At 38.2% G+C, this 23,014-nt stretch overlaps 2 protein-coding genes across 3 annotated transcripts in view; one reads left to right on the top strand and one right to left on the bottom strand.

Moving 5' to 3' along the window:
• Positions 1 to 23,014, bottom strand: part of LOC128555113 (target of rapamycin complex subunit lst8-like) — a 494,046-nt gene that overhangs the window by 110,173 nt on the left and 360,859 nt on the right. The window lies entirely within an intron of this gene.
• LOC123552890 (methionine--tRNA ligase-like) overlaps positions 11,025 to 23,014 on the top strand; it is a 28,714-nt gene continuing 16,724 nt past the window's right edge. The window contains exons 1-5 of one of the 2 annotated variants that reach the window (XM_053536567.1): positions 11,025 to 11,170; positions 14,218 to 14,318; positions 19,063 to 19,221; positions 20,533 to 20,591; positions 21,097 to 21,255. The gene's annotated coding sequence lies outside the window, so the exon portion shown is untranslated. Of the gene's footprint in view, positions 11,171 to 14,217; positions 14,319 to 18,967; positions 19,222 to 20,532; positions 20,592 to 21,096; positions 21,256 to 23,014 lie in introns of those variants that run through there. The other variant, XM_053536568.1, reaches the window with a different exon arrangement.

The raw sequence follows: 23,014 nt of genomic DNA, 5'->3' as shown, positions 1-23,014 counted from the left end.
CAGAGCATGTTAAACCCATAGTACGGATACAGATCATGCTTTAAATTTATTTTACTTATTTTGTTTGGGGTTTAACGTCGCACCGACACAAACATAGGTCTATGGCGACTTTCCAGCTTTGATGGTGGAGGGAAACCCAAGGTGTCCTCCGTGCATTATTTCATCACGAGCGGGGACCTGTGTAGAACCACCGATCTTCCGTAAGCCAGCTTGATGGCTTCCTCACATGAAGAATCCAACGCCGCGCGTTAGGCTCGAACCCACATCGATCATGCTCTTACTGTTACACAACCATGACAACCGTTAGGGCCTTGTTATCTAACGTGTCATGCAGAACATGCTCCACCTGTTGTAGCACAACCATGACAACAGTTTGGCCTTGTTATCTATAGTACTGGTACAGAAGATGCTCCACCTGTTGTAACAGAACCATGAAAACATTGGGCCCTGGTTACATTTAGTCTGATACAAACCATTTCGCTAGCTGTTGTTTTCATAGCCATGAAAACAGTTGGGGCCTGGTTATTTATAGTACTGATACAAACAATGCTCTGTCTGTTGTTACCAGTCCATGGGCAACAGCCGGGACATCTTTTTTTATTGCACTGATATAGACCCCTTTCTCAAGCTGTTGCTTCCGGACCCATGTCAACACCGAGCAGTTAAATTTTACTGATACAGACCATCCCTGTCGTTGTAACACAAACCGTGGCGGAAGTTGGGTCCCTGGTATCTACATTACTAAAACTGACCATGTTGTAGCTGTTTTTAACCGGGCCATGACAACAGCCGTAGCTTGTTCATCTATATTTCGGGTACAGACCCCTCTCCAGCTGTTGTTTTTTTCCGGATCATGACAACAGCCGGGACATGTTTTAACCCATAGTAAATGATACCTAAATTTTGCACAGCTTTGTAACGCAACCTTGACAATTGTTGGGCCTGTTCATCTATAGTAACTAATACAGACCATGCTCTAGCTGTTGTTTTCCGGATCATGACAACAGCCGGAGCATGTTCATCTATAGTACTGATACAGACCATGCCCTAACTATTGTTACACAATCATACAACAGTTGGGGTCTGATTATCTATAGTACTGATGCAGACAAGCTGCAGCTGTTGTAACACAACCAGACAATATTTGGGGTCTGGTTTATCTAAAGTAATGATGCAGACCATGCTGTAGCCTGATTATATTTAATACTGAACAGACCATGCTCTAGCTGTTGTTACCGGGCAATGACAAAAACCGCAGAATGTTTACTATTGGAAAGATAAGACTATCTTTAGCTAATTTCTACCGGACCATGACAACAGCCTTTGCAGGGTTTTTCTATTGTACTGATACAGACCAATGCTCTAGCTGTTTATTCCGGCCATGAGAAAAGATTGGGCGTTGGTATCTATAGTACTAATACAGACCATGCTCTAGCTGTTGTAACACAACCATGAGAATAGTTGGGGCCTTATGACATTACTGATACAGACCATGCTGTAGCTGTTGTAACCGGGCCATGACAACTGCCGAAGCATGTTCATCTATAGTACTAAAACAGACAATGCTCTAGTTGTTGTTACACAACCATGACAACATTGGGACCTGTGTATTTATAGTACTAATACAGACCCTGCGCCATCTGTTGTTACCAGTCAATGACAACAGCCGAGCATTTTAACTTTTGCACTGATATAGACCATGTTCTACTGTTGCTACCGGACCATGACAAGAGCCGGAGCATGTTTATCTAATTGTACTGATTTATACCATACTCCAGCTGTTGTAACACAACCATTAAAAAGTTGGGGGTTTGGTTATCTATAGTACTGATATAGACTATGCTCTACTGTTGTTACCGGCATGACAACAGCCGGAGCAGATTTATCTATTGTACCGATACAGACCATGCCTAGCTGTTATAAACACAGCCATAAGAAAAGTTTGGTCGTTGGTATCTATAGTACTAAAACAGACCATGCTCTAGCTTTTGTTACACAACCATGCCAACATTGAGGTCTTGTTATCTATAGTACTTATACACAAACCCTGCTCTAAGTGTTGTTACACAACCAGACAACAGTTGGGGCCTGGTTATCTATAGTACTTGTACAGACCTACTTTAGATTTGTTACCGGACCATGATATCAGTTGAGCCTAATTTATCTGGGATTTATGAACAGAACTTGTTCTGACCATGACAAAAGTGGGTGCATGGCTAAAGTAATTTCAAAACAGTAAAAAATAACGTTGTAGAAAAAATGATGCAAATATGATCAAATTTGGCACAGTTTTACTTTTGTGTATCCATTCGATATAGCATAAATATTTCAAATGGTGGGGTGCCGTAGAAAGAATTGTGAGACCTTACACTTATCTTTAAATATATGTCAAATACTGAAGCAGCCATTTCTATGTATGTTTCCACAAAACGAAAACTTATGATACCCCGCGTTTTTTTGCCTCGTATATGACTTATAGGCTGCTCCCCTGAAGGATATGTCACTGGGGGACGAAATGTACAGCGTGACCAGGACTCGAACCCGGGGCCTTTCGGTTACAGGACGAACTCTTTTGACAGAGCTAACCGGTCCCTTATACATTTATTTCCCCTCATAGTTTGAAAATTTTAGAGAACGGGATTCATTTTTCTCGTTAGTGATCACAAGAGGCAGTGACTGTGAAAGGCTGCAAAAAACTCAAAAGGGGTATGTAAGATAAGAAATTTAATCAAATAAACACACAATTAGGTTCAGGAAATACATGCTGTTTTGCTTCCTCTGAAGTGCATGTCTAACTTACAATTTTAATTAGAAATGATGTCTACAAAAGAAACACTAACTTACATGGAGTTTTTGTTGCATATGTTTTATATTGAAACATTATTTTAAAATGTTCTGCTGGCGATTTTTTGTTTTATTTGTATGTCCCGTCCCACTTGCTTTACCATAATTAAATATTTTGACCATACCTCAAAACATTCTATTTCAAGGTAAATTTAAATTTTTTTGAACAAAATTGCATTAAACGTTGCAGTTTCATGGGGTAAGTGTAACCTATGTATATAAGAAAAAATATACGAATTCAAATTGCACTACCAGTTCCAGGGAAATAACTACTACATTGTTATTTCATCCGCAACGTGTCCACTTGATAGTTTTCAAGGCCACATAAAAAGGAAATAAAATGAGACATATCAGCTAATAATCATTCTATTGTATGTTACAAAACGTTGACAACCCTGCAAGTCATACTGTACGATAGGGATACGTCACAATATAGAACTTAATTTATATGTAAATTTTGGAATTCCGACATCTATAAAAAGTAACTAATTGACGCATGCGCTTTTGCAACCATGCCGGGCCCGTTGTCGTTATCCCTCCCGTAAAAAATGGGCATGGAAGTTTGTGCTGCACATATCTCAAAAAGTATTTGACCTAGAGTTATGAAGCATCATAGGAATATTATTCAGAATGTGAAGTTGTGCATCGGTTTCTATGAGTCAAATTAGAGTAACTGGCCCTTGATTGTCAAAAATTTGAATAAAGATCATACAAGTTTGTGTCACATGTATTTCAAAAAGTATTTGACTTAGAGTCATAAAACAGGGGATTGTTATGCATGTATAACATGTGAAGTTGTGCATCAACTGGTGTTCTGTTTGGAATTTCACTCAACCAGACCACATAAAATGCTAAAAAGTTTGTGTTGCATATCTATAATATTAAAAAAACATTTCACCTAGAGTCATGAAACCATGTATGAATATTATCTAGCATGTGAATTTATGCATATTTCATGGCCCATGACTTAAGAAAAATAAGTTTGTGTCCCATGTACCTCAAAATGTACTTGACCTAGAGTCATAAAACATTAGAAGATTGTTATATAGCTTTTAAAATTGGGGCACCTGGTGTTCTCTTTGGGATTTTACTCACTAGGCCAGAATTAAATGTTTTAAAGTTTGGGGTGGCATATATGTTAAAAAATCTTTTAAACAAAGTCATAAACAGACACTAGCCAAGATCATGGACTTTTCATAGCTAAGTGACCTGTTCTATGTTACAGACAGACACACCATGGAGCACCTTGGGGAAAAAAATCCTCTATGTATGATGCAGTATTTCCAGGTCCTGCAGCATGTAGAACCACTAGAGAAACACGATGATTGGACGTGTTACCCGCCAACCAGACCTGGAGCACCCAACATATCACGTCAATATAACAATGATGTAAATACATGTACATAAGTGTTAGGTTGTTTTATGAAAGACATCTTGTGAATTTCTTACAGAGCTCATGGGGGGAAATATTTTGCTGCCAGAATGTCTCAACATCATAAAAATGTTTCCTTTCTCTTCTTTATAGTCAAAATTAGGTATATTAGTGAAGCTTTATCTTTACTTTTTTTATGCCCCCGAAGGGAGGCATATAGTTTTTGAACCGTCTGTCCGTCGGTCAGTCTGTCCCCCAATTTCGTGTCCGGTCCATAATCTTTGTCATCCATGGATGGATTTTCAAAAAACTTCGCATGAATGTGTACCACGTAAGACACGTGTCCCCCCCAAGACCCAGGTCGTAGCTCAAAGGGCAAGGTCACACTTTGACTTAAAGGTCATTTTTCATGATAGTGCATTTGTGCCGGTCCATATCTTTTTTCATCCATGGATGGATTTTCAAATAACCCTTTGGGATGAATGTGTACCACAGTAAGACGACGTGTCGCGCGCCAGACCCAGGTCCGTAGCTCAAAGGTCAAGGTCACACTTTTGACGTTAAGGGCATTTTTCAATGATAGTGCATTCGTGTCCGGTCCATATCTTTGTCATCCATGGATGGATTTTCAAATAACTTGGCATGAATGTGTACCACAGTAAGACGACGTGTCGCGCGCAAGACCCAGGTCCGTAGCTCAAAGGTCAAGGTCACACTTAGACGTTAAAGGTCATTTTTCATGATAGTGCATTCGTGTCCGGTCCATATCTTTGTCATCCATGGATGGATTTTCAAATAACTTGGCTTGATTGTGTACCACAGTAAGACGACGTGTCACAAGACCCAGGTCCGTAGCTCAAAGGTCAAGGTCACACTTAGACGTTAAAGGTCATATTTCATGATAGTGCATTGATGAGCGTGTCCTGTCCATATCTTTGTCATTCATGCATGGATTTTAAAATTATTGGGCATGAATGTGTACCACAGTAAGATGACGTATCGCGCGCAAGACCCAGGTCCGTAGGTCAAAGGTCCTAAACTCTAACATCGGCCATAACTATTCATTCAAAGTGCCATTGGGGGCATGTGTCATCCTATGGAGACAGCTCTTGTTTTCTGTACAGATGTACTAAGCTTTGGTTTGTCTAGAAGTTGGCCAGTAAATTGTTGTTTGAATGACAAGTTATTTTTAGACTGGGAAACTACATTTGTAAGGCAGTTAAATGATACACATCTGACAGTATAAAGTGGCAGTACACATCAGGGATAGCCAATCAGGGCAGGGGTGTAAAATTACACTCACCCGCTTGCATTGGCGAGTTAAAGTCCAGAAAGGACGTGTGGACCTCACAGTATACTCGGGTGACCATGCGAGTGCTTTTTATACGCCTGTTTGAAAAACGGGACGTATTATGGGAACGCCCCTGGCGGGCGGATGGGCGGGCGGGCGGCGTCCACAGACCTTGTCCGGAGCATATCTTCTACATGCATGGAGGGACTTTGATGAAACTTGGCACAGTTGTTCACCATCATGAGACGGAGTGTCATGCGCAAGAACCAGGTCCCTAGGTCTAAGGTCAAGGTCACACTTAGAGGTCAATGGATACAAGAATGAAAAATTCAAGAATGACTTTGTCCGGAGCATATCTTCTTCATGCATGGAAGGATTTTGATGTAGCTTAGCACAGTTGTTCACCATAATGAGAGGGAGTGTCATGCGCAAGAACCAGGTCCCTAGGTCTAAGGTCAAGGTCACAGAGGTCAAAGGATACAAGAATGAAAACTTTGTCCGGAGCATATCTTCTTCATGCATGAAAGGATTTTGATGTAGCTTGGCACAATTGTTCACCATCATGAGACGGAGTGTCATGCGCAAGAACCAGGTCCCTAGGGATAAGGTCAAGGTCACACTTAGAGGTCAAGGATACAAGAATGAAAACTTTGTCCGGAGCATTTCTTCTTCATGCATTGAGGGATTTTGATACAACTTGGCACAAATGTTCACAAGCATGAGACGGAGTGTCTTGCACAAGAACCAGGTCCCTAGGTCTAAGGTCAAGGTCACACTTAGAGGCCAAAGGTCAGATACAAGAATGACTTTGTCCGGAGCATTTCTACTTCATGCATGGAGGGATTTTGATGTAACTTGGCACAATTGTACACCATCATGAGATGGAGTGTCATGCACTGGTCCCTTGTTTTGAATTACTTCCCTTTGCTGTTACTATAAATAGCTTATATTGTAACTTTTTCATTACAAGTCGTAGGGAAAAATCGAGACCACTTTTCTGTAGTACATCATGCATGTTACATCCAATTCTAAGGAGTATTTTGAGCTATCTCTACCTGGTAAGGATTTTTGTGTGGACTTGTAATTTTTTTTTTTTTTTTTTTTTTCTCTTTAAAGATTAACTTCCCTTAGTTGTATCTATGAACATATCTTCTTCATGCATGGAGGGATTTTGATGAAAATCAGCACAATTGTTCATCATCATGAGAGGGAGTGTCATGCGCAAGAACCAGGTCCCTAGGTCTAAGGTCAAGGTCACACTTAGAGGTCAAAGGATACAAGAATGAAAACTTTGTCCGGAGCATTTTCTTCTTCATGCATGGAGGGATTTTGCTATAACTTGGCACAAATGTTCACCACCACGAGGCGGAGTGTCATGTGCGAGAACCTGGCTCCATATTCATAAAACACCTAAGAGAAATTTTCCTTAAGGGACTAACTAAGGGAAAAGTTCCAAAGCATTTTGTGGACAATCGTCGGGATAGTTAGCATGTCTAACAATATTGTCATGTAGAGTCTGGCATAGTAATGAAGATTATCAATAAATCTTATAAAGTTTACACATTTCTTTTGTGCTATGTTGCTTAGGAAATTTTACAAAATTAAGGATTTTTCTAAGTTTTCTCCTTAGGAGCTTTATGAATATGGGCCCAGGTCTCTAGGTCTAAGGTCAAGGTCACACTTAGAGGTCAAAGGATACAAGAATGAAAACCTTGTCCGGAGCATTTCTTCTTCATGCATAGAGGGATTTTGATATAACTTGGCACAAATGTTCACCACTACTAGACAGAGTGTCATGCGCAAAAACCAGGTCCCTAGGTCTAAGGTCAAGGTCACACTTAGAGGTCAAAGGTCAGATACAAGAATGACTTTGTCCGAAGCATTTCTTCTTCATGCATGGAGGGATTTTGATGTAACTTGGCACAATTATACACCATCATGAGACGGAATGTCATGCGCAGTTCCCTTCTTTAGAATTACTTCCCTTTGTTGTTACTATAAATAGCTTATATTGTAACTTTTTATACGCCCGTCTGAAAAACGGGACTTACTATGGGAACGCCCCTGGCGGGCGGGCGGGCAGCGTCCACAGATTTTGTCTGGAGCATATCTTCTTCATGCATGGAGGGATTTTGATGAAACTTGGCACAGTTGTTCACCATCATGAGACGGAGTGTCATGTACAAGAACCAGGTCCCTGGGTCTAAGGTCAAGGTCACACTTTGAGGTCAAAGGTCAAATTCAAGAATGACTGTCCGGAGCATATCTTCTTCATGCATGGAGGGATTTTGATGAAACTTGGCACAGTTGTTCACCATCATGAGACGGAGTGTCATGTGCAAGAACCAGGTCCCTAGGTCTAAGGTCAAGGCCACACTTGGAGATCAAAGGTCAAATTCAAGAATGACTTTGTCCGGAGCATATCTTCTTCATGCATGGAGGGATTTTGATGAAACTTGGCACAGTTGTTCACCATCATTAGACGGAGTGTCATGCGCAAGAACCAGGTCCCTAGGTCTAAGGTCAAGGTCACACTTAGAGATCAAAGGTCAAATTCAAGAATGACTTTGTCCAGAGCATATCTTCTTCATGCATGGAGGGATTTTGATGAAACTTGGCACAGTTGTTCACATCATGAGACAGAGTGTCATGCGCAAGGACCAGGTCCCTAGGTCTAAGGTCAAGGTCACTCGTAGAGATCAAAGGTCAAATTCAAGAATGACTTTGTCCGGAGAATATCTTCTTCATGCATAGATGGATTTTGATGTAGTTTGGCACAATTGTTCACCATCATGAGACGGAGTGTCATGCGCAAGAACCAGGTCCCTAGGTCTAAGGTCAAGGTCACACTTAGAGGTCAAAGGATGCAAGAATGAAAACTTTGTCCGGAGCATTTCTTCTTCATGCATGGAGGGATTTTGATATAACTTGGCACAAATGTTCACCACCACGAGATGGAGTGTCTTGCGCAAGAACCAGGTCCCTAGGTCTAAGGTCAAGGTCACACTTAGAGGCCAAAGGTCAGATACAAGAATGACTTTCTCCGAAGCATTTCTTCTTCATGCATGGAGGGATTTTGATGTAACTTGGCACAATACACCATCATGAGACGAAGTGTCATGCGCAGGTCCCTTCTTTAGAATTACTTCCCTTTGTTGTTACTATAAATAGCTTATATTGCAACTTTTTCATTACTAGTCGTAGGGAAAAATCGAGACCACTTTTCTGTAGTACAACATGCATATTACATCCAATGTTAAGGTGTATTTTGACCTATCTCTACAGGGTAAGGATTTTTATGTGGACTTACAAATTTGTTTTTGGATTTTTTTTTTTTTTTTTTTTTTTTTTTTTTTTTTTAAGATTAACTTCCCTTAGTTGTTACTATAAATAACCTATGCTGTAACTTTTTTAGCTCGACTATTCAAAGAATAGTGAGCTATTGGACTTACCCATGCGTCCGCGTCCGCGTCCCGATTTGGTTAAGGTTTTGTATGTAAGCTGGTATCTCAGTAACCACTTGTGGGAATGGATTGAAACTTCACACACTTATTCACAGTGATAAACTGACCTACACTGCACAGGTTCCATAACTCTATTTTGCTTTTTCACAAAATTATGCCCCTTTTTCGACTTAGAAATTCTTGGTTAAGGTTTTGTATGTAAGCTGGTATCTCAGTAACCACTTGTGGGAATGGATTGAAACTTCACACACCTATTCACTGTGATAAACTGACCTACATTGCACAGGTTCCATAACTCTATTTTTCCTTTTTACAAAATTATGCCCCTTTTTCGACTTAGAAATTCTTGGTTAAGGTTTTGTATGTAAGCTGGTATCTCAGTACCCACAAATGGGAATGGATTGAAACTTCACACACTTGTTCACTGTCATAATTTGACATGCAATGTGCAGGTCCCATAACTCTACTTTGCATTTTTTCAAAATTATGCCCCTTTTTTTGACTTAGCAGTTTTTGGTTAAGTTTTTGTATGTAAGCTGGTATCTCAGTATCCACTAATGGGAATGGATTGAAACTTTTCACACTTGTTAACTGTCATGAGCTGATAAGCACTGTGAAGGTTCATTAACTCTTTTTCCCATTTTTACAAAATTATGCCCCTTTTTCGACTTTTATATTCATTCAATTGACAAGGCTGTTGAATAGTCGAGCGTTGCTGTCCTCCGACAGCTCTTGTTATAACTGACTGTAGGAAAAAACCAAGATCACTTTTCTGTGGTACAACATAGATGTTACTTTCAAATTTTAGGTGTATTTTAAGGTATCTCTACCTGGTAAGGAGTTTTTTTGTGGACATAGAAAAACAAAAGAATTGCAATAATTACTTAACAACCACAAAGTTAAGATTCCATTTGCAAACACAGCTGCTATTTGCTAATTTGCTGCGACGGGCGTATATTGTGACATTCTTGCACTCTTGTTCATTACTAGTCGTAGGGAAAAATCGAGACCACGTTTCTGTAGTACAACATGCATGCTACATCCAATTTTGAGGTGTATTTTGACCAGTCTCTAAATCTCTATCTGGTAAAGATTTTTTTGTGGACTTGCAATTTTTTTTTGGATTTTTTTTTTTTTTTTTTTTTTTTTTAAGATTAACTTCCCTTAGTTGTTACTATAAGTAACTTATATTGTAACTTTTTTATAATTGACCGTAGGGAAAAACCAAGACCACTTTTCTGTGGTACAACATAGATGTTACTTTCCAATTTTTGGTGTATTTTAAGGTATCTCTACCTGGTAAGGAGTTTTTTTTATGGACAGACTTAGTGATTACTAAACAACCACAAAATTAAAATTCCATTTGCAAATACAGGTGCTAGAGTAAAGAAATTTGCTGTGACGGGCGTATATTGTGACATTCTGGCACTCTTGTTTGTATTGAAATGTAATGGTATTTATATTACAAGTCTGTACTGAAGTAATTTTTTAAAAACTTTCTGCATCATAGGCATTGATAAAGGTAAATTAATTAAAATGTAGAATGTTCTTTAAGTTATTACTAATTGAATTTAAAGGGTTATTTCTGTGTGATTCTTAGATTGAAGGCAGTACAGTTAGACCTTTGTAAATTGTTGCCTCTGTTAAGCAGAAACATTTGCTGTTTCCAATTTCAATGCTTTCAGAGCAAATTAATCTGTATTAAGCAAATTGCCTTAAAATGCCATTTTTGCTGCTGCTTAACAAGGAGTTGACTGTATTTACTTTAATAGGAAAAAGCATGTGTGCAGTCTGTGAGATATGTAGAAAAGCTTGTGAAGTTAGTCACACAGTAAGAAATTATGATGTATAATGGTTAGTTAGCTGAAGTTTACAGTTATGATACTCATAAATTCTTCAAAGATTTTTCATGTATTTTAAAAATGATTTATTGTATTCTGATTATACTCTTGAGAAATTTTCTTTAACATGAAATTATTGAAATTTTCTTTTTTTTTACTGCTGTATCATAATATGACCCATTACAGATATTTGAGGTGCCGGTATATGGTGGCGACGGCAAACCACTTACAACTTCACAGGTGAGAGACCAGCTGTCAGAGGTTGTAAAACAAGGAGCAACAGCAGGGGAACCAATAGGGCTCTTCACAATGGAACACAGAGATAACTGGGCAAATGTATATAAGAAACTGATTCAAGGTAAAATGTCGTTTGAATTTTTTATATGCCGGTTTTGAAAAAATGGGACGTATTATGTAATGACGCATGTGTTTGTCCATCTGTCCAACATAATTCCAGTCTGGAGCATACTTTATAACCATTAAAGATTTTGACTTTAAACTTGGCATATTGTAGATGGCAATGACTTGAACCTGCTCTGTAGGTCAAAGGTCAAGGTCACAAATTGAGCTAAAAGGTCAAAATTGGTAATCATATTTCATGTCTGGAGCATAACTAGATACCCAGGCAAAATATTGACTTCAATCTTGGTTTGTAGGTAGATGGCTATGAGAAGATATGCAGAGCACATGAACTGGTTCTCTAGGTCAATGGTCACAAATTGAGCTCAAAGAGATCAGGATCATTTTATTTTGTGTCTGGAGCATAACTTACTAGCCATTTCAAGGTATTGACATCAAACTTGGGATGTAGGTAGGTGGTGATGAGAGGATGTGCAGAGTGTATGAACAAGGGTGATAGGCCAAAGGTCAAGATCACAGCAAGGTCAAATTTACCCATCATATCTTATCATCATACATGTATCTTGAAAACTGTTAAAGGTATTGACTTGAAACTTGGAATACAGGCAAGTGTTGATGCAGATTGCAACAATCTACATTGCAGCCCCTGCCCCCTCCTCCCAACCATTCTCCCCCTCTCCTCCCACCCCCTCATATGCCCCACCAAAAACATTCTTCAAATATGCTTTTTCTTTAAATTTTTGCTTCCCTCCTCCTCTGCTATAACCCTTCGGGTGTATATTGCCCTGCTTGGCGCAGCTCTTGTTTATTGTTAATAACTTGAGGCATTTTTCCACAGTCTAAAATATATTGCATTATATCAGGCATGCATATTCCATCAAGAACTTGAGCACTATGTACACATTCTATTCAGTTGATTAAAATAAACTCAGGAATTTTCAGAATACAATAGAAAGTAATGTCTTGGTGCACTGCAAGCGCTCACAAACAGGTGTAATAGTGTTCTATTTTATTTCATTGACAACACTTTCAGAAATTTAAGACTTCTGTTCTTGAATGTGAAAGGAATATATGGTTTAACTTAATAATCTGCCAGTAAAAAGAAATTAAAAGGTATCGGGAGAGGTGTGTCCGTCCTGGCTAACGAGTGCGTCCGTTCGTTCGTCCGTAAACTTTTGCTTGTGACCACTCTAGAGGTCACATTTTTCATAGGATCTTTATGAAAGTTGGTCAGAATGTTCATCTTGATGATATCTAGGTCAAGTTCGAAACTGGGTTACGTGCGGTCCAAAACTAGGTCAGTAGGTCTAAAAATGGGCAAACCTTGTGACCTCTCTAGAGGCCATACTTTTTAATGGATCTTCATGAAAATTGGTCAGAATGTTCACCTTGATGATATCTAGGTCAAGTTTGAAACTGGGTCACGTGCCGTCAAAAACTAGGTCAGTAGGTCAAATAATAGAAAAACCTTGTGACCTCTCTAGAGGCCATATTTTTCAAGGGATCTGTATGAAAGTTGGTTTGAGTGTTTATTTTGATGATATCTAGGTCAGGTTTGAAACTGGGTCAACTGCGGTCAAAAACTAGGTCAGTAGGTCTAAAAATTTAAAAACCTTGTGACCTCTCTAGAGGCCTTACTTTTCAATGGATCTTCATGAAAATTAGTCAGAATGTTCACCTTGATGATATCTAGGTCAGGTTTGAAACTGGGTCACGTGCCCTCAAAAACTAGGTCAGTAGGTCAAATAATAGAAAAACCTTGTGACCTCTCTAGAGGTCATATTTTTCATGGGATCTGTATGAAAGTTGGTCTGAATGTTCATCTTGATGATATCTAGGTCAAGTTTGAAACTGGGTCATTGCGGTCAAAAACTAGGTCAGTAGGTCTAAAAATAGAAAAACCTTGTGACCTCCCTAGAGGCCATACTTTTCAATGGAACTTCATGAAAATTGGTCAGAATGTTCACCTTGATAATATCTAGGTCAAGTTCGAAACTGGGTCACGTGCCATCAAAAACTAGGTCAGTAGGTCAGATAATAAAAAAACCTTGTAACCTCTCTAGAGACCATTTTTTTCATGGGATCTGTATGAAAATTGGTCTGAATGTTCACCTTGATGATATCTAGATAAAGTTTGAAGCTGGGTCACGTGTGGTCAAAAACTAGGTCAGTAGGTATAAAAATAGAAAAACCTTGTGACCTCTAGAAGCCATACTCTTCATGAGATCTTCATGAAAATTGGTGAGAATGTTCACCTTGATGATATCTAGGTCAAGTTCAAAACTGGGTCATGTGCCTTCAAAAACTAGGTCATTAGGTCAAATAATAGAAAAACCTTGTGACCTCTCTAGAGGCCATATTTTTCAATGGATCTTCATGAAAATTGGGTCATGCGGGCACAGGTGAGCAATTCAGGACTATCATGGTCCTCTTGTTTACCAAGTAATGCCTCATTTTTGGGTATGTTTTTGTTTGTTCATGTGAGCTGTTATCTCAATACCAACTTTGGGAATAAATTGAAGCTTCACACACATGTTCACTGTGTTTACACAGGTACCATAACTCAGTTTTGCTATGTTCACCAGGTTTAAAAGTGAGTCAAGTTGTTTGGATGTCTGCCGCTCAAACTGAGTTGTGGGTTCAAGCCCTACTAGAGTCACAACCATATCTTCTCATATGACACAAGTACTGGTTCTTCCAAGAAGCTGACTCAAGAGTGGTTCAAATGTTTCAAATTTTCCTAACATTCAAGCTTAAGTAAATAAGTATTATAACCTATTTCACAAAGTTATGCTTTCACAGTTTTTAGCTTTGATATGATCTCATTAAGCATTACAAGAGTGGAAAGGTTTATAATTCAAATTTATTGCTCCTTTTATGCTTGAAAATAATTATTTTTTCATTATTTTAAGTTAGTATCAAGCCTTTAAATATTTAGTCAAGAATTGCTGTCCTCCAAGTTGTTGCAAATCTTTTGATATTATTGAAGACTGGATAGCCAGGGAGTTCATCTGGTTATAGTTATAATGCCTGTCTGTTTTTCAGTTTATAGTAGGAGAGGATGGTTACAGTGGATTGAACTACGAACATACAACAGCTGAGGGACCACCTATAATACATCTCATGGATCATTGTATGAAATATATGTGAGTTGCATTTGTCAACATTTCAGTCAAAATAATAATACAGTGGAACCTTTTTAGCTTGACTTTTCAAAGAAAAAGTAGAGCTATTGTACTCGCCCCGGCACCGGCATCGCCATAGGTTAAAGTTTTTGATAAAGTCAGATATCTCTGTTACTATCAAAGCTATTGACTTGAAACTTAAAATATTATTTACTATCAAAGTCTACACCAGGAGAAACAATCCCCATAACTCTGATTTGAATTTTGACAGAATTATGCCCCTGTTTAACTCCCTGAGGCCGATATCATAATATACATGCTGCGGCGAGATAAGAATTACCACCTGACGTCGAAGAACATAATCTGATTTTCTCATAATCACACTCGCAGGCACTCAATTGAAATCATGCATGGAAATATTATTAACATGGGTGTAAATTAAACTATACTTATAAAATCTTCCAAGTTTGAACAAATATTTATATTTATCCACTTTCGTCCGTAAGTTATATCCAAATAGAATTATAATTTCACTTCGAAACATTCATCATTTTTACACACCTATTGCGTTTAATAAATATTTGAACATTTCCGATTTTATTTCTTTTTCAAATGTAAACTCATTAGATTCCAATAAATAGAAATACATTATTAACACAGAGTATTTACATCAGCATTACTCAAAATTAACACCCATTTTTGAGTGCATATCGATGGTTTATTTTGATGTATAATTTATTTCTAAACATGTACACAAACGTTGTGTGACACGCACTGAGACATTTAAGTTGTAATATTTGCACCTATCTTTGAAGAATTATATAATTTACAAAAAGCGTTTATTTACACACATTTTTATGTATGAAACATTTTTTGCTGTGTTATTTTTATCCATTTGAATTTAATGCGATGTAAGTGTACGGATATTTCAGCTTTCTAAAAGTTAACATTTTCTGACCATTCATTTCTCTGATAATGAAATTTCATTGTCGGAATCATCATCCAACGGACTGATACGTCAAAATCAGCATGATAATGAATATTTTCTTCAATTTAAGAAAATTCTCGGATTGCCGACATTATTTTAATCTTTAGAAATACAGTATGAACGAAACACAGTGGAGTTCGTCTTTTTTATTTCCTTTTAATACCGAAAATTTACAAACATTTATTTTAACAAGGAAACTAATTATTAGCATAATTAATAATTATAACATCTAAGAAATAATAGCCGGTATGCAAAATAATTTTGCTTTTATCAGGATTATCAAAAATTAACAAGTATGTGACACAATCAGCATGATCTCGGTGCCGCGACTATACTCGTCAATCGTCATCCTGGGGAGTCCTGATAAAGCACATATAGTCGGATATCGATGCTACAGGGGTAGAAAATATAGCGCCTTTTGTCGCATTTCGGCCCCAAGGAGTTAACTTAGAATTTTTATGCCCCCGAAGGGAGGCATATAGTTTTTGAACCGTCTGTCAGTCTGTCGGTCTGTCAGTCTGTCTGTCCGCAATTTTCGTGTCCGGTCCATATCTTTGTCATCGATGAATGGATTTTCAAATAACTTGGCATGAATGTGTACCACAGTAAGACGACGTGTCGCACGCAAGACCCAGGTCCGTAGCTCAAAGGTCAAGGTCACACTTAGACGTTAAAGGTCATTTTTCATGATACTGCATTCGTGTCCGGTCCATATCTTTGTCATCGATGGATGGATTTTCAAATAACTTGGCATGAATGTGTACCACAGTAAGACGACGTGTCGCGCGCAAGACCCAGGTCCGTAGCTCAAAGGTCAAGGTCACACTTAGACGTTAAAGGTCATTTTTTACATGATAGTGCATTCGTGTCCGGTCCATATCTTTGTCATCCATGGATGGATTTTCAAATAACTTGGCATGAATGTGTACCACAGTAAGACGACGTGTCGCGCGCAAGACCCAGGTCCGTAGCTCAAAGGTCAAGGTCACACTTAGACGTTAAAGGTCATATTTCATGACAGTGCATTGATGGGCGTGTCCGGTCCATATCTTTGTCATTCATGCATGGATTTTAAAATTATTGGGCATGAATATGTACCACAGTAAGACAACGTGTCGCGCGCAAGACCCAGGTCTGTAGGTCAAAGGTCCTAAACTCTAACATCGGCCATAACTATTCATTCAAAGTGCCATCGGGGGCATGTGTCATCCTATGGAGACAGCTCTTGTTGGTTAAAGTTTTTGATAAAGTCAAATATCTCTGTTACTATCAAAGCTATTGACTTGAAACTTAAAATACTTATTTACCATCAAAGTCTATACCAGGAGAAACAATCTCCACAACTCTGTTTGAGTTTTGACAGAATTATGCCCCTTTTTAACATAGAATTTTTGGTTAAAATTTTTAATAGTCAAATATCTCTGTTACTATTAAAGCTTTTTGACTTGAAACTCAAAATAGTTATTGACTATCAAAGTCTTCACCAGGAGACAGAATTCCCATAACTCTGGTTTGAATTTTGACAGAGTTATGTCCCTTTTTAACTTGGAATTTTTTTTATTGGCAAAGCTCTAATTCAGAATCAAGCACTGAGAAAAGTCAAGCACGCTGTCTTATGGACAGCTCTTGTTGAATGGAATACTGTAAAAACATTTAATTTGGAGGCATGAAATTTCGTGGTTATGGTCAAAACAGCAATTTCGTGGGGATACGAATTTGTGGATTTCAACTTTTGAACATAAAATGGATGGGATTAGATCAATAATATTCATTGAAGACTAAATTTCATAAATTGACTCAACCGCAAAATCCATGAAAATTAGTCCCCCCATGAATATTATTGATTTCACAGTAGGTACTAGACTAGAATTTAAGTTTGGTTTGGAGAAGTATCTAACAAAGATGGAATTTGTCAGTGGAATGCATGCTACTCTGCAAAATAATGGTCAGATAATGCTATTAGAAACAAGGCTTCGGATTGGCTGAAAAGTGTGTAGGGAAACCCGTAAGAGTCAGTGAGACATCAGCTGATTGGTTAAAAAGGTGTTGCCTTTGATCATGAAAATATCTTTAAAATCTTGAAATGTAATGTTTTCTGTGCAATTTGAGGTATTTTATAGCTGCCTGGCTATATATTAAATTCTGGAACTAGCAATTTAGTGAAGTAAGTACTAGTTGGAAATTCACCACTAAATTCCATGCACAGTTGAGGGTGGTTGTCTATGAATGGAAATAGAAAAAAATGGATCCTGCATGCCCATATGAAAATGGTATTTTTTTGTGTCTGGAAGGCTATTTGATAGGAAAAATGACACCTTATGTGCCAATGAAAGTTTTAAGAGGGTCCTACACTGTCATTTCTTACAATGTAAGCCTATGGGAAAATTAATAGCAGTGTCTGACCTAATAGTTTTGGGTGATTGCTTGGAAACCCGATATATTATGATCACGATCTTGTAAAGTTTGTTTATGAAAAAAAAACAGCATTTACAACATATGCTTAGAATTAGAGTGAATTCAGCTGATCATGATGAAAGGGAAGTTTCAGATTGGCTTATACATTGTTCAGTTTTCAGGGGTAATTTTGTGCTGATATCAAGAGTTTCTTTCTGGGGAAGATGTTTGGATTCTGGTTAACAGTAGTGTTTTTTTATGCCCCCGAAGGGAGGCATGTTAGTTTTCAACTGTCTGTCTGTTCGTTAGTTAGTTCGTTTGTTCGTTCGTCACAACGTTAACTTTTTGCATTAAGGCACTTTACTCGCGAACCACTGCACCCAGGACCTTCAAACTTCACTTGCTGATAGTACTTATTGAGTATACCACCCCTAATGAATTATGGGTCACCAGGTTAAAGGCCAAGGTCACAGGGGCCAATGTTAACTTTTTGCATGAAGGCACTTTACTCGCGAACCACTTCACCCAGGACCTTCAAACTTTACGTGCTGATAGCACTTATTGAGCACACCACCCCTACTGACTTTGGGGTCACTAGGTCAAAGGTCAAGGTCACAGGGGCCAATGTTAATTTTTCGCATGAAGGCACTTTACTCGCGAACCACCGCACCCAGGACCTTCAAACTTTATCTGCTGATAGTACATATTGAGTACACCACCCATACTGACTTTGGGGTCACCAGGTCAAAGGTCAAGGTCACAGGGGCCAACATTAACTTTTTGCATGAAGGCACTTTACTCGCGAACAACTGCACCCAGGACCTTCAAACTTTACATGCTGATAGCACTTATTAAGCACACCACCCCTACTGACTTCGGGGTCACCAGGTTAAAGGTCAAGGTCACAGGGGCAAACGTTAACTTTTTGCATGAAGGCACTTTACTCGCGAACCACTTCACCCAGGACCTTCAAACTTCACGTGCTGATAGTACTTATTGAGTACATCACCCATACTGACTTTGGGGTCACCAGGTCAGAGGTCAAGGTCACAGGGGCCAACGTTAACTTTTTGCATGAAGGCACTTTACTCGCGAACCACTTCACCCAGGACCTTAAAACTTCACATGCTGATAGTACTAATTGAGTACACCACCCCTACTGACTTTGAGGTCACCAGGTCAAAGGTCAAGGTGCTGCGGGGGCATTTGTCACCATTAGTGACAGCTCTTGTTTTTATTTTATTTTATTTTTTTATTTTTTTTGTTGTTGGTTATGTGTTTGCGGATGGTCTGTCTCACATTCGCATTATTATGTGCAAATGAAAATATCTTACTATATATGCCATATTATATTATCATCCTGTTTCAACATTTACTTTTCAGGACACTTTAAGTTTGACAGTAGAACATGACAGCCCCAGTTCAACTATAGATGGTTTGATCATAGACACAGTTTAAGTGTTTGGTGTAAGGACAAAAGCCACTGTTGTGTATATAGGTGATAAAGCGCATACGCAGCTACACTATGACAAAACAACAAGGGTATTATATGACATTTTCTACCTGTATTTATATAGTAAGCATTAATTAAGTGATCCTTGGTCTACCTTTTATGTGATTATTTTGGTCTTTTTCCTGTTTATCTGTCTGTAACTGTCACTGATCTAACAGGCGGGTGTTACAGGAATTACTTTAGATATTAAAGTTCTATTTTTTCAGCCAAACATGTTTGCGCAATGGTTGATCTTTGATTATGTAAATAGGTATCAATTTCCTCAAATTTGGGATGCAAGACTTTTTAGCTCGACTATTCATAGAATAGTGAGCTATTGCACTCGCCCATGCGTCGGCGTCGGCGTCGGCGTCTGCGTCCGCGTCCGCGTCCCGATTTTGGTTAAGGTTTTGTATGTAAGCTGGTATCTCAGTAACCACTTGTGGGAATGGATTGAAACTTCACACACTTATTGACTGTGACAAACTGACTTACATTGCACAGGTTCCATAACTCTATTTTGCTTTTTTACAAATTATGCCCCTTTTTCGACTTAGAAATTTTTGGTTAAGGTTTTGTAGTAAGCTGGTAACTCAGTAACCACTTGTGGGAATGGATTGAAACTTCACACACTTATGCACTGTGATGAACTGATCTACATTGCACAGATTCCATAACTCTATTTGCTTTTTTACAAAATTTATGCCCTTTTCGACTTAGAAATTTTTGGTTAAGGTTTTGTATGTAAGCTGGTATCTCAGTAGTTACTAATGGGAAGGATTGAAACTTCACATACTTCTTCACTATCATGATTTGACATGCACTAAGCAAGTCCCATAACTCTACTCTCTTTTTTTTCAAAATTATGCCCCTTTTTCGACTTAGCAGTTTTTGGTTAAATTTTTGTATGTAATCTGATATCTCAGTATCCACTAATTGGAATGGATTGAAACTTCACACACTTGTTCACTGTCATGATCTAACATGCAGTGAAGGTCCCATAACTCTACTTGGCATTTTTACAAAATTATGCCCCTTTGACTTAGCACCTTTTTGTTAAGTTTTTGTATGTAAGCTGGTATCTCAGTATCCACAAATTGGAAAGGATTGAAACTTCACACACTTGTTCGCTGTCATGATATGACATGCAGTACAGAGGTTCAATACCTCTACTTTGCATTTTACAAAATTATGCCCCTTTTTCAACTTGTATTCATTCAATTGACAAGGCTGTTGAATAGTCGAGCGTTGCTGTCCTCCGACAGCTCTTGTTTGTGAAGTGGTTAAAAGGATCCGTCACGGTTTATCTCCAGCTGTATATTTCTTATCATGATAGTTATACAGTAACTTTACCATTGAAGGTACTGGAGATTACTAACCTGGCATTACCCATGAACCAGGACTTCCAGCTGGAATGGAGGTTTGTTTAAAGCAGTATTTTAATAACCAGAAATAACAATCATCTAAGAGTATTCATGTAATTACTATTGGCCAAATATTTGACTGCCAGAGCTAGAAATAGAAAAATCGTCAAATCCAATTTCCTGAATGACTGATAGTATAATAATGATTCTTTGATGTCCCTGTACTAAAATCGTTTAAAAAAAACATCTTGCTTCATCAAAAACATGTTGTAGAATAGCAGCCAGTGGCTGTTCAGGGTGTAGTTTTCCCTGTATAGCTTCAAGGTAAACTTTGAAAATCTTGTACCCATAATCTGCTGGCCTGTTTTCAAAGTAATATGGCACAAATGTTTCTATTACCTGTTTGAGCTGTGAAACTTTAATGAGATAGGGCTGCTTGCATAAATGTGGTTTGTAATTAAAGTATGATTTATACAACTAAATTCATCTGTCATAATGACAGCAAGTTTACATCTCATGTATTCATATGTTCATCAACAGAGTTTTCTTGCTGTTTTACAGGGAGTTACGCAGACCAACATCTGATGAGATGTTACGTGTGAATTGTTTCCCGGATAAGGACAATCGGCATATATCTGTAGCAGAATGTAAAAATAGAAGCTGTCTGTTTGATCCTTCAACAGATTTGCCATATTTTATACCAAAGTGCCATATTGATAGGTATTTATTAACAAAGATTTGTTACCAGATCTTTTTGCTTTCCCTTACAGAAGAAAAAGGCCTGCTGCGTACTCTTGCTGTGTACATATAGCGTATATGATGCGTACATGATGTGTACTGAAATCAAGGGCTTTAAATAGTACGCAGGATATACACCGCACATACACCGATAGTACGTTTGTAGTACACTTTTGACATGCAAATGAGCTCTGCCGCGTACTACTTGCTGCGTACATGCTGTGGACTACATAGTACACAGGATGTACGCTGGAGGAATTTAGTATGCGGGAAATAGTACGCAGCATGTACGCGGCACATACACTTTTCACATGCAAATGAGCCTGCGGTGTACTACCCCTGCGGCGTACACGCTGTGTACTCCTGGCCCGAGTCCTGCGGTGTACATGCTGTGTACTCCTGCTGCATACATGCTGTGTACTCTTGTGGCGAAACTGCTATGATAATGTAAATTCCTTACCCCACCAACTTTCGTATGCAAATGCTGATCATTTGGACAGATAAAAAGAGAAAAAAGATAAGTGACATGCATCAATAAGTATTTACCCTTACCAAAATAATGTAGATTGATGTTATCAAATAAATTAGTATGCTTTTCTTCATCCACTTTTCAATGAAATGAATCAATTTTTGTAGCATGTAATTTGGTAAACATTTGAAGAAAATGGCGTAACTGCATCAAGGGGAAACAACTTTAATTAATGCAACTAAATATAAGTGTTATGATTTATTATAGACGATGTGTGCGTAGTATGTATTTATTTTGCTTAAAATCCATCTGTGAACAATCTAGGACTGGAATTATATAAGCATTTATACACTTTTACGTCCGTAAAAAGTAGCGCACCAAAAAATTTTGGATCGATTTTTTCCAATGGGGCGAGCGCAATTAGCCAAAAACGTTCTGAAAATATACGAGCGGCAAATCTGATGAACAACTTTTAAGTTTGGTGAGGCCTTATTGAGTTAACGTAATGAGCATTAAAGCCTTTATAAAACATGATAGAATGGTGTTTTGCTTAAGAGTATTCAAATAACAGTGAGAGCTATTAATTCTTCTCATTCGGGCGCTGTTGAGGCATTATCTTGGTAATTATTTCATGTATTACAAAATGTAATGCAACGAAGTTCAAATAAGGCTTTTCAATTATCCAAGTTAGAAAGCTCCAGGATTAATTCAAAATGAAAAAGAATATATTTTTACACTGCATGCAAGGTGCAGCTCAGAAATCACTAAGATGTAAGCTTCCCAAATGAACATTGCAAATAGTTTGGCAAATTTTCATTGTTCAGAATACCGGTAATCTGAACTATTCTATGCTATTAAGATAAAAGTTACTCGGAAATCAAGTTCTTGCTTCCAGAAAAAAAAAAAAAATGTACAAATCCTTCCTGCATGAAGTGTACTTCAAAAAAAAAATTCAAAGTATAAACACCAAAAGAAAATGAACAAGTCCCTCCCGCGTATATGAAGTTTACTTCAGACTTTAACTTATAAAAAAAAAACTAAGTATAAATGCCAAAAGAAATTGTACAAGTCTTTCCCGCGTATATGAAGTGTACTGCACAAATTTCAAAGTATCTGCGGTGTACATGCAGTGTACTATTTTCTTGTACAAGTCCCTCCTGTGTACATGCAGTGTACTCCTTAAATTTTCAGAGTCTGTGCTGCGTACTTGAAGTGTACTAGTGACCTCCTGCGTACATGCTGTGTACTCCTCGAAATAGTACACGGCATGTA

The sequence above is a fragment of the Mercenaria mercenaria genome, chromosome 2 (genome assembly GCF_021730395.1).
Source record: "Mercenaria mercenaria strain notata chromosome 2, MADL_Memer_1, whole genome shotgun sequence".
NCBI lineage: Eukaryota > Metazoa > Mollusca > Bivalvia > Venerida > Veneridae > Mercenaria > Mercenaria mercenaria.
The sequence above is the reverse complement of the archived record's forward strand: the minus strand, read 5'-3'. Positions and strand labels throughout refer to the sequence as shown.